The sequence below is a fragment of the Myotis yumanensis genome, unplaced genomic scaffold (genome assembly GCF_028538775.1).
Source record: "Myotis yumanensis isolate MYYU_CA2020_CCGP unplaced genomic scaffold, mMyoYum1.0.hap1 SCAF_12, whole genome shotgun sequence".
NCBI lineage: Eukaryota > Metazoa > Chordata > Mammalia > Chiroptera > Vespertilionidae > Myotis > Myotis yumanensis.
Genome location: NW_027223763.1, coordinates 51,342,694 through 51,355,549, shown reverse-complemented (window position 1 = coordinate 51,355,549; position 12,856 = coordinate 51,342,694). Strand labels below are relative to the sequence as shown.

Sequence of the window (12,856 nt, the reverse complement as noted above, 5' to 3'; positions counted from 1 at the left end):
AAGACTATCCCAGTGATAGTCCTCCTAAACTCTTCACTTCATCTTTTATCATTATTTTGTTCTTTAAAAAACCCTGGGGTTTTCCTTAGGAAAAAAATATGTAAATTAACATATATTCTTTAGGCCTCTCTTAAACAGAGTAGCTAAAAAATAAAATTAAGGCAATAAGGGAAAGTATCTCCATTCTAATGGAATAAGAAAGACTTCCAGTGGCAATAAAAGATAGGCTTAAATCATCAGCATGTGTAGTAGTAACATTATTATACCCATTAAGAGATTCCAAAGGACCTTGAAGTATTCTAAATCCTTAATCACATAATGTACAATCAAAATTCAATTACATAGTCCAAAAGTAAATAAAGTAGCTGATGGCCAGGAATCCTTAACATACTGCAGTACTTTCATGGCAGAACTGAGTACCAGCAATCTCAGTTGGATAGCTTCTATGTAATGGAACTGCCCTGGACAAATGTTGAGCATATAATTATTATACAGCAACAAAGGGAAGAGGACATTGGAACTTGTCTTAATTAATATGCTAACTAAGCTAATATCTTTACTGAAAGCTTAGACAAGCTTAGCTCAAATTTGCTTTGTAGAAAATTTGTCCCGAAAGAAGTCAGTGTCTTGGGGAGAGATTAGAATCTTCAGAGTAATAGTAATTTTTTTTTATTCATAGTGGACCCTTTGTGAGAAAAGTCATGCTAACAGCCTTCATCTTTGTCCTTCACTAAAATGCTCTCAGATGAAAAAGTAGCATTTTACTGACTTGCCATTATGAAACAGTATGTACCTAACTGCTACTGTGCTATACTAAATAATATAGTAAATATATTCCCAAACCATAAATCAAGACATAATATTGTCAACTTTAAGAATACTTATGAACCAACAGGACAGATTTTTTAATATTGGGGCAGATTTGGGCTGCATTATTACTATATGCATTATGTGGTTATTATATATTGTGCCTCCTGTATTATGTATCTTAGTAAATGGCACCATATTTCACCTAGCACAGCTGTCCTGACTATGTTTTTAATGTATTTATCCTCTCTCTATCCTCCAAAATCCAATTAATCACCAACATTCATAGATCTTGCATCTTTAATATCTCTCTCATCCACATACTCCACAGCACCAAAACATAATGGAAACTCAGGAAATGAATGAGTGAAAATTGACCTAATTTTCAGTGGAAAATACAGATTTAAGTTTGTACTTACCATTTGAATCAGAGAATAGATTAACTCAAGACAGCCATGAGATTATTTTGACCCTTCAATTCTCTTTCCATGTATTCTAAAACAATGGCTAGAATGAGACAAAACAAAACAGAGAAGCAAAGCAAAAACACAGTCATTTAATTGTAATCTTTTAAGGAAAGGAGAAGGAGGGTCCCAACGTTCAAATCTTTATATATTATGCTACTTTGAGTCTTGAATAATTAGCAAGGGAGAGAAGTCAAGGTTAGAGAGGGACATTTCAAGCAGCACATGTACAGAGTTAGAGCTAAAAAGGAACAGGGCCCCTCTGAGGGACTGGTATTGCTATAAACACCAGACCCTCAGTTACACAGAGAGGAGAGATGGAAAGACATAATGCACGATGCTGGAACTGGTGTATAACAGTCACCTGGATGAACAAGGGCAATTATGAATGGGCATAGGTAACTTGAAAACCTATTCTCTGTTTATTTTGATAATACTCAAACTGTGCTTCTGAAAATGTGGCTTTATAGGAAAGGAAATCTGATGTGACCTTACATGAAATTAAACACTTTTCTGTATAAGACTAAATGTAAATTGTATATATCTCTTGACTATTTTATCCTACGCTTCCATAGTTAATGTGATGTTATAATGTGATTATAATGTTACAATAGTTGTCTCAAATTGTTTTAAGATGTTATTCAACATAATAGAGCTAATGGACGTTTTTCTCAGGTAGCCAATAAATTATGATGAAGAAGAAATGCCACTATCTCTATTCTCTAATACTAGAAAGAATATATGCCTTTGGGAAGTAGTCATGTAGGCAACAACTATGCAACTATTTTACTTCTTACCTGTTACCAAAAATAAATGAACCCAAAAAAAGTGCCCCTCTCACTAGATGAATTTATAAAAATGTATTCGTAAAATCCAAGTTGCTCAGTACCATTATTATTATTAATTGTTCATTCCCTTAGGTTAATGTGGATTCCAAAGGGCATTCTTTTCAAGAAACCATTTTTAATTGTCCCATGTTTAATATGTTTAACCTTATCATTTGAATATCCTATATAACAAAGAGGTAATATGCAAATTGACCATCACACCCTTGCACAATATGGCTGCCCCCATGTGGTCACAAGATAGCCGCCACAAGGTGGCCGGCAGGGGAGGGCAGTTGTGGGCGATCAGGCCAGCAGGGGAGGGTAGTTGGGGGTGACCAAGCTGGCAGGGGAGGGCAGTTGTGGGTGACTGGGCCTGCAGGGGAGGACAGTTGGGGACAATCAGGCCAGCAGGGGAGCAGTTAGGCGTCAATCAGGATGGCAGGGGAGTGGTTAAAGGGTGATAAGGCTGGCAGGCAGAAGCGGTTAGGAGCAATCAGGCAGGCAGGCAGGCGAGCAGTTGGGGGCCAGCAGTCCTGGGTTGTGAGAGGGATGTCCGACTGCCTGTGGGATCGGGACTAAACCAGCAGTCCAACATGCCCTGAGGGGTCCCAGATTACAGAGGGTGCAGGCTGGGCTGAGAGACACCCCCCCCCCCCCCCCAGTGCATGAATTTTGTGCACCAGGCCTCTAGTCTAGCAATAAATTGATTGTAACTGAGGTCTTATGAAACATATAACTGTGTGTTAGAACTGACCTCTACAATTAAGCAGTGTTATCACATGCTTTTGAATATTTTACAAGCATGTGAAATTAAGCTTAATATCTCCATTTCTATTGTTAACGTAAAAACATTCAAAATTGTAAAGAATTTTTGAGTTTATCTGAGCCAAACTGTCAATAATTGTCAGAAGGCAGTATCTCAATGGATTAGGATAATGCTCCAGAGAATGGCAGTTTTTCATTTATTTTTATACATTGCAATCAAAGGAGGGGACATAGGTGTGTTACATGAAATCCATTGGTGATAGATTAGAGACGTGGGAGAAAGCAAAGGGGGGTGGGGGCAGAAATCCCTGGGATTGGATAAAAAGTAAAATGATAGACACATACTTAGGTGGGTGCAGGATAGCCAACAGTCAACAATTAACCTGATAACACGCCTGGGTATATTAGGTTGTGCCCCAAGGGGTCCGGAAAAAGGGAAGTTATGAGTTACCCAGGATATGTTATCATAGATGCAAAAGGACAGGTAGGCTCAATTAATTTAAAGGTTGACCTTGTCAGTGAAGATACCAGCCTAGGATGTAACTACCCACCATAACTGCTTTTAATTAAAGTTTAATTTCAGACCCTCCTTTGTGGTTACTTTAGGTCTCTGAGTTTGCAAGACCACCATGCAGGTCTTCCCTGAGCTTGTCAGGTTAGCATGAGGCCCCTTTCGTCCACACTATCTCTTAGTAATAGTTCATATTCCATGTAAACATTAAGTGGAACTTTCTAGTTCCTCACAGCAAGACTCTTTCAGAGATGAACTAATGAAAACTAAGACATTTCTAATTGCCACATACACCAAACACTAAATTACTTGTCTTACACAATTGAATAGTTCAGAAATTATACAGGGTGGGGTAAAATGTAGGTTTACAGTTGTTCTTATGGAAAATGATACAATAATTAACAACTAATAATAATACAAGAATAAACTGTTTCACTTACAACTGTAAACCTAATCTTGCCCTACCTGTGTGGAAGTTCTCTTCTTCTCAACCTTCCATCAATTGATTTGAAGAAGCCTTCTGTCATTCTTGATGATGTGTCAGAAGCAGAGGGAATAACAAACACATCTCTGGGAGTTGATGGAGTGAAATGTCAAGCCATGTAGCCAAGAGCCTGGCCCCACCAAAGATCTATCAGAACTTTGATATAAAAAGGTTTATGATTCACTCTGTGTATTGAGGCTTCCAGCAATATTTGCAGACACAGGGACTGTGTATCATTATTCAAATTGGTGATGTAACCCCAAAGGGAAATTGTTTACCTACTTTTGGAAAGAAAGAGAAAGAACAATTATGAGAAGAGGAATAAATTACTCAGAGTAAGACTGATTATCCTGCTCTTTGGAACAGTTTTTGAAAAATATCATTTTCTAGCTTCTCATTTCATACAGCATTAAGCCTCATGCAACTTCTCGGTACCAGGGTTTCCCAAGTGAAACAAACAGTAGACTTTCAAATGCCTTCTCCCCCAGGGCTCCCAGCAAAGATAGAGCTGGTTACGTGAAAGAAGTATTCCTTTTTCGGGTCTCATCGCCATCTCAGTATAATTCTGGTGGCTTGAAGATGAATAATAATTTCAATATCTGTTATTTGTTACTACCTTAAATTCCCCATATATTTTAATTCAAAGACGGGGACCAGCTAAACTTGGCATCTTTTGGACCTGATTTTGGGTAGTTCAAGTTGAAACTCAATTTAGAGGATTGAGCCTTCTCTTTATTATATGCTATTTTTATGTGAATCTCTTAGCACCACAAACCTTTTTGTCTTTCAGCTGTTTTTCTATATTAGCCTATCTTCTCAATCAAAAAATTTTTTATTTGTAACCAGTTCTCTCTTCCTTTCTCATTAGTTCATCATCAGCCATTCACACATCTGGGGGTCAGAAGAGGAGGCTAGATGGTGATTGGGGCCAAAGGAGACAAGATGTAAAATCATTGACCTTCCTTAAACTTTTCATCTGAAGCTTTCGGCCCAAATCTTTCACCTCTGTTCGCAGTTTTGCAATTCTGCTTCACCTGCTAAAGAAACATTCTCCTCCTGAAATGCAAAGACTCAACCATGTCCACCTATTTAACATTGATGTAGAAAACTTGCCACAAGGAATCCTAGGTTTGTAATGTACGATTTTTAAAGTATTTAAAGCTTTGACCATTAATGGTAGGGACATTTAAGAGCCAAGCTTGCATCACATTTTTTCCCCTTACAGATGGTCAAAATTCTACCAAGTATGAAGTTCTTATCTCCCAATAACCCCCTGGAATTTTCTGATGTCAATGTATCAAGCACAAAAATAGACTTGGCTGAAAGACAGAGAAGTAGCACATCAGGTGATGGCTCTGAGCCAAATATGCCTGCAGTTAGATGCATTAAAAAATATATTAAGTTAGAATAACTACATCAGGTATCCATTAGCTCACTGGAAATCAGTCACATGCTTCAGAAAACTGATTCAACTCATTCTTTCCCTGTGAACTTGAGAGGCATGTTTTTGGTGTCAGTGATAAAAATGAATATATTTATGTATGCTGCAGCCCATCCTTAAATCATTCAGAATAAAAGCTTTAACTTGATATAACAAAGGAATAAAAGATCATTTGGATGTTACTCTAGAGCCCTTTCACGAAAAAGACTAGCCAATATCAAAGTATATCTTAAAAGCGGGGGGAGAGTATGGTAGGATACTTGCTTCAAGTTGTTAAATTGCAATTTTGTCTTGTTTCTTTATTCTTAAGAGGTGATCTAAGTGTAGCTACTAACTTGCTCTCTGACCTTGAAAAAATCATTCATACTTCTCTGGACCTCAGTCTCCTCCATTAAAAAAGGAAGAGGTCAGGGAAAGAGGGAGGGAGGGAGGGAGGGAGGGAGGTAGGGAGGGAGGGAGGGAATAGGGGAAGGAGAGAGGATAGAGATTGGGTGACATGATTGCATTGCTCTCTTTGAGCACTAAAATTCCATGTTCTAAAGGAAAGAAATCAAAACCAATTTGTCATTCTTTTGTGGGCCTAAATGGTGTTTCTTACTTCAGATAGTGTTAATACTTAAATTTGTAGATACCAGAAAGAGAAGATTTGAATGACATTAACACTTGAATTCCTCACCTTTGACCTCGCAAAAGCTTTCCTTTTCCTCTTCCAGGGAAGATGACTTCAGTTTAGGTCTTCACCATGGTCCAGCTTTTGACATGCCGTCGGAGGCTGTCCTCCAATACAGCCTCTAACAAAGCCAGACTGTCCCAAACCCCTGGTAATAGAAGTGTTTTCCTTTATACGAAGAAGGTGGGGAAAGCACCAAAATCTGCATGTGGTGTGTGCCCAGGCCACTTCGCGGAGTTCCTGCTGTGAGGCCTGAAGTTCTAACGAGGTTGTCTAAAATGAAAAAACACATCAGGAGGGCCTATGGTGGGTCCATGTGTGCTAAATGTGCCCGTGACAGGACCAAGCATGCTTTCCTTATTGAGGAGCAGAAAATTGTTGTGAAAGTGTTGAAGGCACAAGCACAGAGTCAGAAAGCTAAATAAATTTAAAAAGGAAGCTTTTCTGAGTAATAAAAACAAAAATCTCAAAAAAACCCCCCAAAAACCCAAACTTGAATTCCAAAGATTTTGGCAGCTGCTGAGAGATAGTGTCAGAAAGGATGATAAAGCCACTCACTAACTGCATAGCTTGCAGGATGGGCAGCCCAGTTATATACCTGCAGATATTTAATGTAAGCAAGGACAGAATGCAAACCCTGCCAACGTGGGATTCAGTCTCCGAGTGATTGTTTCCAGTAGAAAGAATCTGGACATTTTCCATGAAGAACATAATCACAGCCTTTCAGAACGTTCAGTCATTTAGTAAGTAAGACACTGACTTAGGCTCTGAGGATACATAAACATTCAGGAAGGCACAGAACCTTCCTTTTTAGAGCTCAGAGTCTCATGGGAGAAATGATCAAGTTGACAGACATTCTCTAGAAAGTATTAGAAACCACAAGGCAAAATTTATCAACATGCTATCATGGTGGATGGAACCTAGCCTTCACTCAGTAACTATTAACTTTTACTATTGTGACTACTAGCACTATTATTTTTATTGAGGTCAGCATGCTACTCTAACAAGTTGTGGGAGGGAAAACCCATTGAGATTGCCTTGGTCAAGGAAGGCTTCCCAGAGGAAGGAAGGAACATTTGAAAGGAGTTTTTAAGGACATGTAAAAGCTGACTTGGTGCAGGGACAAGGTAATGCAGTCCAGTCAGATGATGCCGCCTGAGCAAAAGCAGTTTGATGAACAAGGGCATGTCATGTTAATGGGCCCGCAAGAAGCATGGGAATGACTTGATTTTGTGTGTGAGGGGAGGCATGGCAGAAACAGAGCTCTCAATTTATAGCAGGGCCAGTCCTGCAGTCCATTTTATGTCATTCTTAGTAGTTCGGGTTTTAGCTTGAAAAGGAGAGAGTCATTGAAATATACTAAACTGAATTATTAGTCTATCTTATAAAAATGGACCAAGAGGGATGCATTCGTAAGCAGATCAGTTAGAAAGGTATTTCAATAGAACAGTTAGTACATTGATGAGGACTTGAAGTAAGGCAGTAGTCTTTAATAGTGAGGGTGGGGAGGGCAAGAAAGAAATATGAGAGATCTTTAAAGGTGGGAGGAATAGAACTTGGTAGCTAAATGTGTGAGGTAAAGGAAAGGGAAAGGAGAGGATGACATCCAAGCTACTACTGTCTTAGACACAGTACATACATTGTGTTTAGTTTGTGATCTTTGCGGATATCGATGTAGATACAAAATACCTTGGCCCTTGCTGGGTAGCTCAGTTAGTTGAAGCATCGTCCGGTACACCAAAAGCTTGTGAGCACATACCTAGGTTGTGGGTTTGATACTCAGTTGGGGTACATGCAGGAGGCAACCCAGTGATGTTTCTCACATCCATGTTTCTCTCTTTCACAAAGAGCACAGATAACCTAAATGTTGTAGTGATGGGTGTTTTGCTTGTTTTTTTTCTTTTTTTTTATCCTGTCGTAACAAATAGAGCTGTGTCTTATGCTTCAGAAATTATGTAGGTGAATTTATGTACTCTTGACTTTTTCACCTTTCTAATATTGGCATGTTTTTTAACCTGGGAGATGAAGGCAAGTAGAATGTGCTTTCCCCAATCTCTTCATTTCCATCCTACACTACCCTTTTATGTAGAGAGATGGCCAATACATAATTGTATGTGTGGGTCTGAGTGTCAAGAAAAAGCCTCAGACTGGAGTTGAAGACTTTGCATCATCACATAGGAAGTAATAGGAACCAGGGAATAGATGAGATTACTCAAAGGTGAAGTAGTGTAAGAAGAGAATTAGACAAGGACAGAAACCTGGGAGAGTCCACTGTTTAAATGGTCATAAGACGACTGAGCAGGAAGAGTTGCTTTATTTTCATGGCCTGAACTCTCAGGATGCCTTAAAGGATTTAGGGAATATAACACTTGCAACCTGCAAGTCACAGTGTTCATGTCCACCACTGTCACCAACATAAGCAAATAGCAATCATTTCATAAAGAATAGCTTCAAAGATCTAAACAGGTTGTCCAGCTTTTTGAAATTTCATTAATGCTAAGTACTGTCATATTAAAAAAAAGAAATCAGAAAAACATATCAAGAAATATATGTTCTGCCCTATTTCACATCTGGGGTGGCTGACTCATGCTATGTCCTACTGAATGTGGGGTGGGGATGAATGGTGGAATGGAGCAAGGAGTCAGTTAGAGTGTCTTTCCCCAAGCAAGATCAGTTCTGCAATTACAAGAGAGGAGTTGGGGAGTTTGCTAATGAAGGAGAGTCCTCAATAGACCCACCTGTCTAGGGAGTTGAGGTGGTGAGAAACTAAAACAAGAGCAAGGGGCTGACAAGGTCTGTAAAATGTAAGTACTATTTATGATTCCTGATTTTTACAAGGATGCATTTGCCCTCCAAATAAACTCTGAATTCCACAAAATGACACAATATGCTGAAAGCACTGAGCAGTGAACTCGACCCATAGGAAGCACCTAATAAATGGTTCCTCTTTCTATCCCATTAAGGACTAGATTTGTTTTTGTTTGTTTGTTTGTCTGTTTCATTTTTTTTCTACCTCCCTTGTACCAGGCAGAGAGCTGAACACTAATAGAAGTCCAGTGAATACAGGATTGAAACATTGCTTGTTGCGGGGGAGGGGATTAGGAACATTTTTTGCATTAGTGAAATAATGAAAAGTGTTTGCTTGGTACTTTGCCAATGTTAATCCTTCTCAGTACTATAGACTTACTTAAAGGAACTCCCTTTCTGAGAAGGCACTGAATCATAAGAGTGATGAGAGAGGTGCTGGATTTAATAGTAGCTTTGGCCCCTGGGACTGTGCCTTATTAAGACAAATAGTAGACATAATAATAAAATTAAAATATTCTACTGTTCCAAATTTAGAAAATGACTCTCTTCTCTTTATAAATGATAATGACTTATAAGCAGTTCAGTCTTTTTACTATGCGTATGGCATAATGCAGTTTAAAAGATTTTTTTAATTAAAACAATTGGAGGATTCAAATATAGACTGCAGCTTCCGAATTTTGCAATGCCTTGCTCAAAAATGCAGGATTAAAAACCACATCTGCCCCACTGCATTGTCTTAAAGGACCCAAGGCCTCCATGAGAAGGCGATTACATCCCTCTGGCACGTAGGGCCACATGTCTTGGCTTTCATTACTCCTCAGTAGGTATCAAGGAGACTGACAACATTTGGAAAAATTGCCTATGTTTTGTTATTGTTTCAAAGAGACTTAAGATTGCTAAGCCATGTTATTATTTTAAATGGCTATATGCAATTTCTAAATTAAAAAAGCATCTAGGAGTTCAAGAGCTGGGCACAAGTGATCATTCTCATTCCAACTCTCATACCTACCTATTAGGCTTCTGAATCAATTTCATGAAGTTGATGGCAAAGATAATAATTGAGAGCTATCTAGGATACTGAATGTTATTTTGACTCTTGTTACGAAGTAAGAACTTTCCTGGTAATCTTTCTATTCTATTCATAGAAAGTAAGTGGTTCTAGTAAAGGGCTGTGTATATCTGTGTGTGTTGTGTGTGTGCCACTGTGTGTGTGTGAGTCTGTGGGCGTGCTTCTCTGTGTGAACTTGTGTGTGTGTGTTGGTGTGTGTGTGCCTCTGTGTGTGTAAGGTAAAGCATAGAAAAGGAATATCCCCCCTTAGAGATCATTGTGTAAGGAATGAGCTTCATTGATCTAGCTCTTCTGAAAGTCTTGATGTTGATAAAAAAAACACTATCAATTAGATCCACCCATTTCAGAAGATTTTTATAACAATAGCAAAAACATATGCATATATTAACACTGGAGTTTATAGAGAAAACAAAAACAAAAGAGTTGAGAAAAATGTAATGCACAAATACATGGTTTTAAGTAAGTACTAACATAAAGATTTAAAATAGTATACTATCTATGAATAATCTGATAATAGTTTAGAGTACGAATCTCATGTGAACTACCAATCCCTTCTCGGTGGTTTAGCAGTGATTACCCCATAGCGAAGAGCGGCTGGGTTTGTATCTGTCTTGGCTCTTGGCCAGCTTTCCCTCGAATTGTTCTGAGTATGCTCCATCTTCTTCTTTGTCCAGCTGTAGATCCACATCTCGCTTTTGTACATTATACACTTCGGACTCTAGTTCTACCAAAGCTCACACATCAGTTGCATAAAACAGTGCCTCCCCAAGACCAGGCTGGATTTACTACATCAAAATGTCAAGGGGTCACTTTTTTTAAAATACAGATTCATGAACCTCACATCCACACACTCAGATTCAATAAGTCTAGAGAAAAATACCAGGAATCAGCATTTTAAAGTAGCGCCTCAAGTACATATGCTGAGCGAATATGCACAGCAGTCATCAGGGTGTGTGAGCAAGTTCAGGCTTTAACTCAGAGAGAATTACTACCTAAAAGAGAATCAAGTACCTATAGTTCTATTACAGTTTTATACTTAATAAATTTGTTCCGGTTTGGAATTGTATCGCTCTCTTCCCAAATACCAAGAATGGCTTCAGAGATTCTTTTCTTCCTGGTTTGAGAAGAAAAGAATAACTTCCAGTTTGAGTACCTACTGAAAGATCACCTTATTCTTCCTCCTAATTGTTTGCTCAGTGAACATGCTGCCACCCACCATACACAACAATCCCCCACCCCCACCTGCCACACACACTTCAGGGACTAGGGTTAGACTGTTCTTTCCCAATTAAAAAAAAGCTTTTTTGTTAATAATTCAACCTGCAAGTGACAACTTCACAGTTATAATAAGCATAAACTAAACAACGTCTAGCCAAGTAAATTGTATCCACAGAGATATGGTTATTACCAATACGAAATGACAGATGGTAGATAGATAGATAGATGATAGATAGATAGATAGATAGATGATAGATAGATGGGAAAGAGTGAGTAAATAAGCAAATAACTTGGTTTTAATTTCAGATATCTCAAGTGTCTTACAGTAGATCGTTGGGATGCAGATGACACAAACTTACTTTGAGGAGTAGCAGAAAATTAATTTATTGAAAACTTCCAACAGTATCTCATGACAGAAGAGTACAAGAAGTACAGGTAGGCCATACAAGGGGCCATGCAAGGCCTGGAAAGTTCTTTGGGTCCAAGTGAGATTCTTTCTTTCTCCATCTCTTCTTTCTCATTCTGAGACTACATGGTTTCTCATCCCAGTCTCTCTACGCCTCCCCAGCAGTCTTCCCCTTTTCTGTACACATTAAAGCCCCGAGTACCTCCCAAGTTCATGCCCAAAGACAGACTGGAATTGCTGTGCTCCAATCCCAAGCACATGGGAAAGACAATTAGGTTGTTTCACCTCATATCCATTAACCGAGGTCTGGGAAGTGACGTCCAAAAGTGCTTTTAGCAAAGCTGTCTGGTATATTCTCTGAAAACACCATCATTTTTAACCCTTTGCACTCCACTGAATTCTAGCATATCACTCGGATGTCCCCTCTCAGGGGACATTGCAGTTTATTAGTGATTACGGGGAACTGAGTTATTTCAACGCAACTTTTTGAGACATGCATGTTTCCCTGAAGTTTTATCTTGAAATGGCACAAGAAATTAAATCAAAATATCGTAAAATTACTAAGATATATACAAGAAATGCCAGCGGGTTTTGTGTCGGATTAAACAATAAACTACATATTCCCGATGTGGGACAAAGAAAACGGGACTGCATTGTGTGTTCTAACAGGAAAACACCTGGTGGCAGGCGTCAAACCACTTATTACTGTCAAACATGCACTAATCAGCCTGCAATGCATATTGGGGAGTGTTACAAAACTTATCATACTGTACAAAATTATAAACAATAAAATATTGTGTTTTTTTGCAAATATACATTCCTCGATGTCACCCAATTCGTATAAGTCCAATATCATTATAATACGTTACTTGGTTCCAAAATTATACTAAATAATACGAGGGTCTGTAAATACACGTTTCCCCCACAAAGTAGCGTCGAGTAGCTGGTAGCCAATGTCCAGAATGGTTCAGAGTGCAAAGGGTTAAAAGGAGGGTGAAGAATGAAATGAATGACAAAGGGAGCTCCTGGAATCACTTGACTATCAAGATCAAATATTTCTGCAGCCAACATTTATTCTTAGATTGAAAGCTCCTAGTTCTCAGATACAAAACTTAGCAAGAACTATAATGCCTTATTTAATAAATGAAAGTTAAAACGTAATACCTAGATAACGAATTTGGAAAGACTTAAACATTGTCAACTAGTAATAATAGATACATTAAAGAAACCATCAACGTTTTGCTAGTATTAGCTCTTTCTGCCTTACCCTACAGCATAGATACTGACCTTTTCAAAGTCCTCCTGCTAAGAGCAACATGATACACACATGCAAGCAGAAATATACATAGGTAAATATAGTCCATGATACTGTGCACCAGAGAAGGC

The 12,856-nt window shown here is 38.6% G+C and overlaps 1 protein-coding gene and 1 pseudogene across 25 annotated transcripts in view; both read left to right on the top strand.

The window, feature by feature from the left end:
- PTPRD (protein tyrosine phosphatase receptor type D) overlaps nucleotides 1-12,856 on the top strand; it is a 2,083,672-nt gene that overhangs the window by 1,509,906 nt on the left and 560,910 nt on the right. The window lies entirely within an intron of this gene.
- LOC139020544 (large ribosomal subunit protein eL34-like) lies at nucleotides 6,042-6,394 on the top strand (annotated as a pseudogene).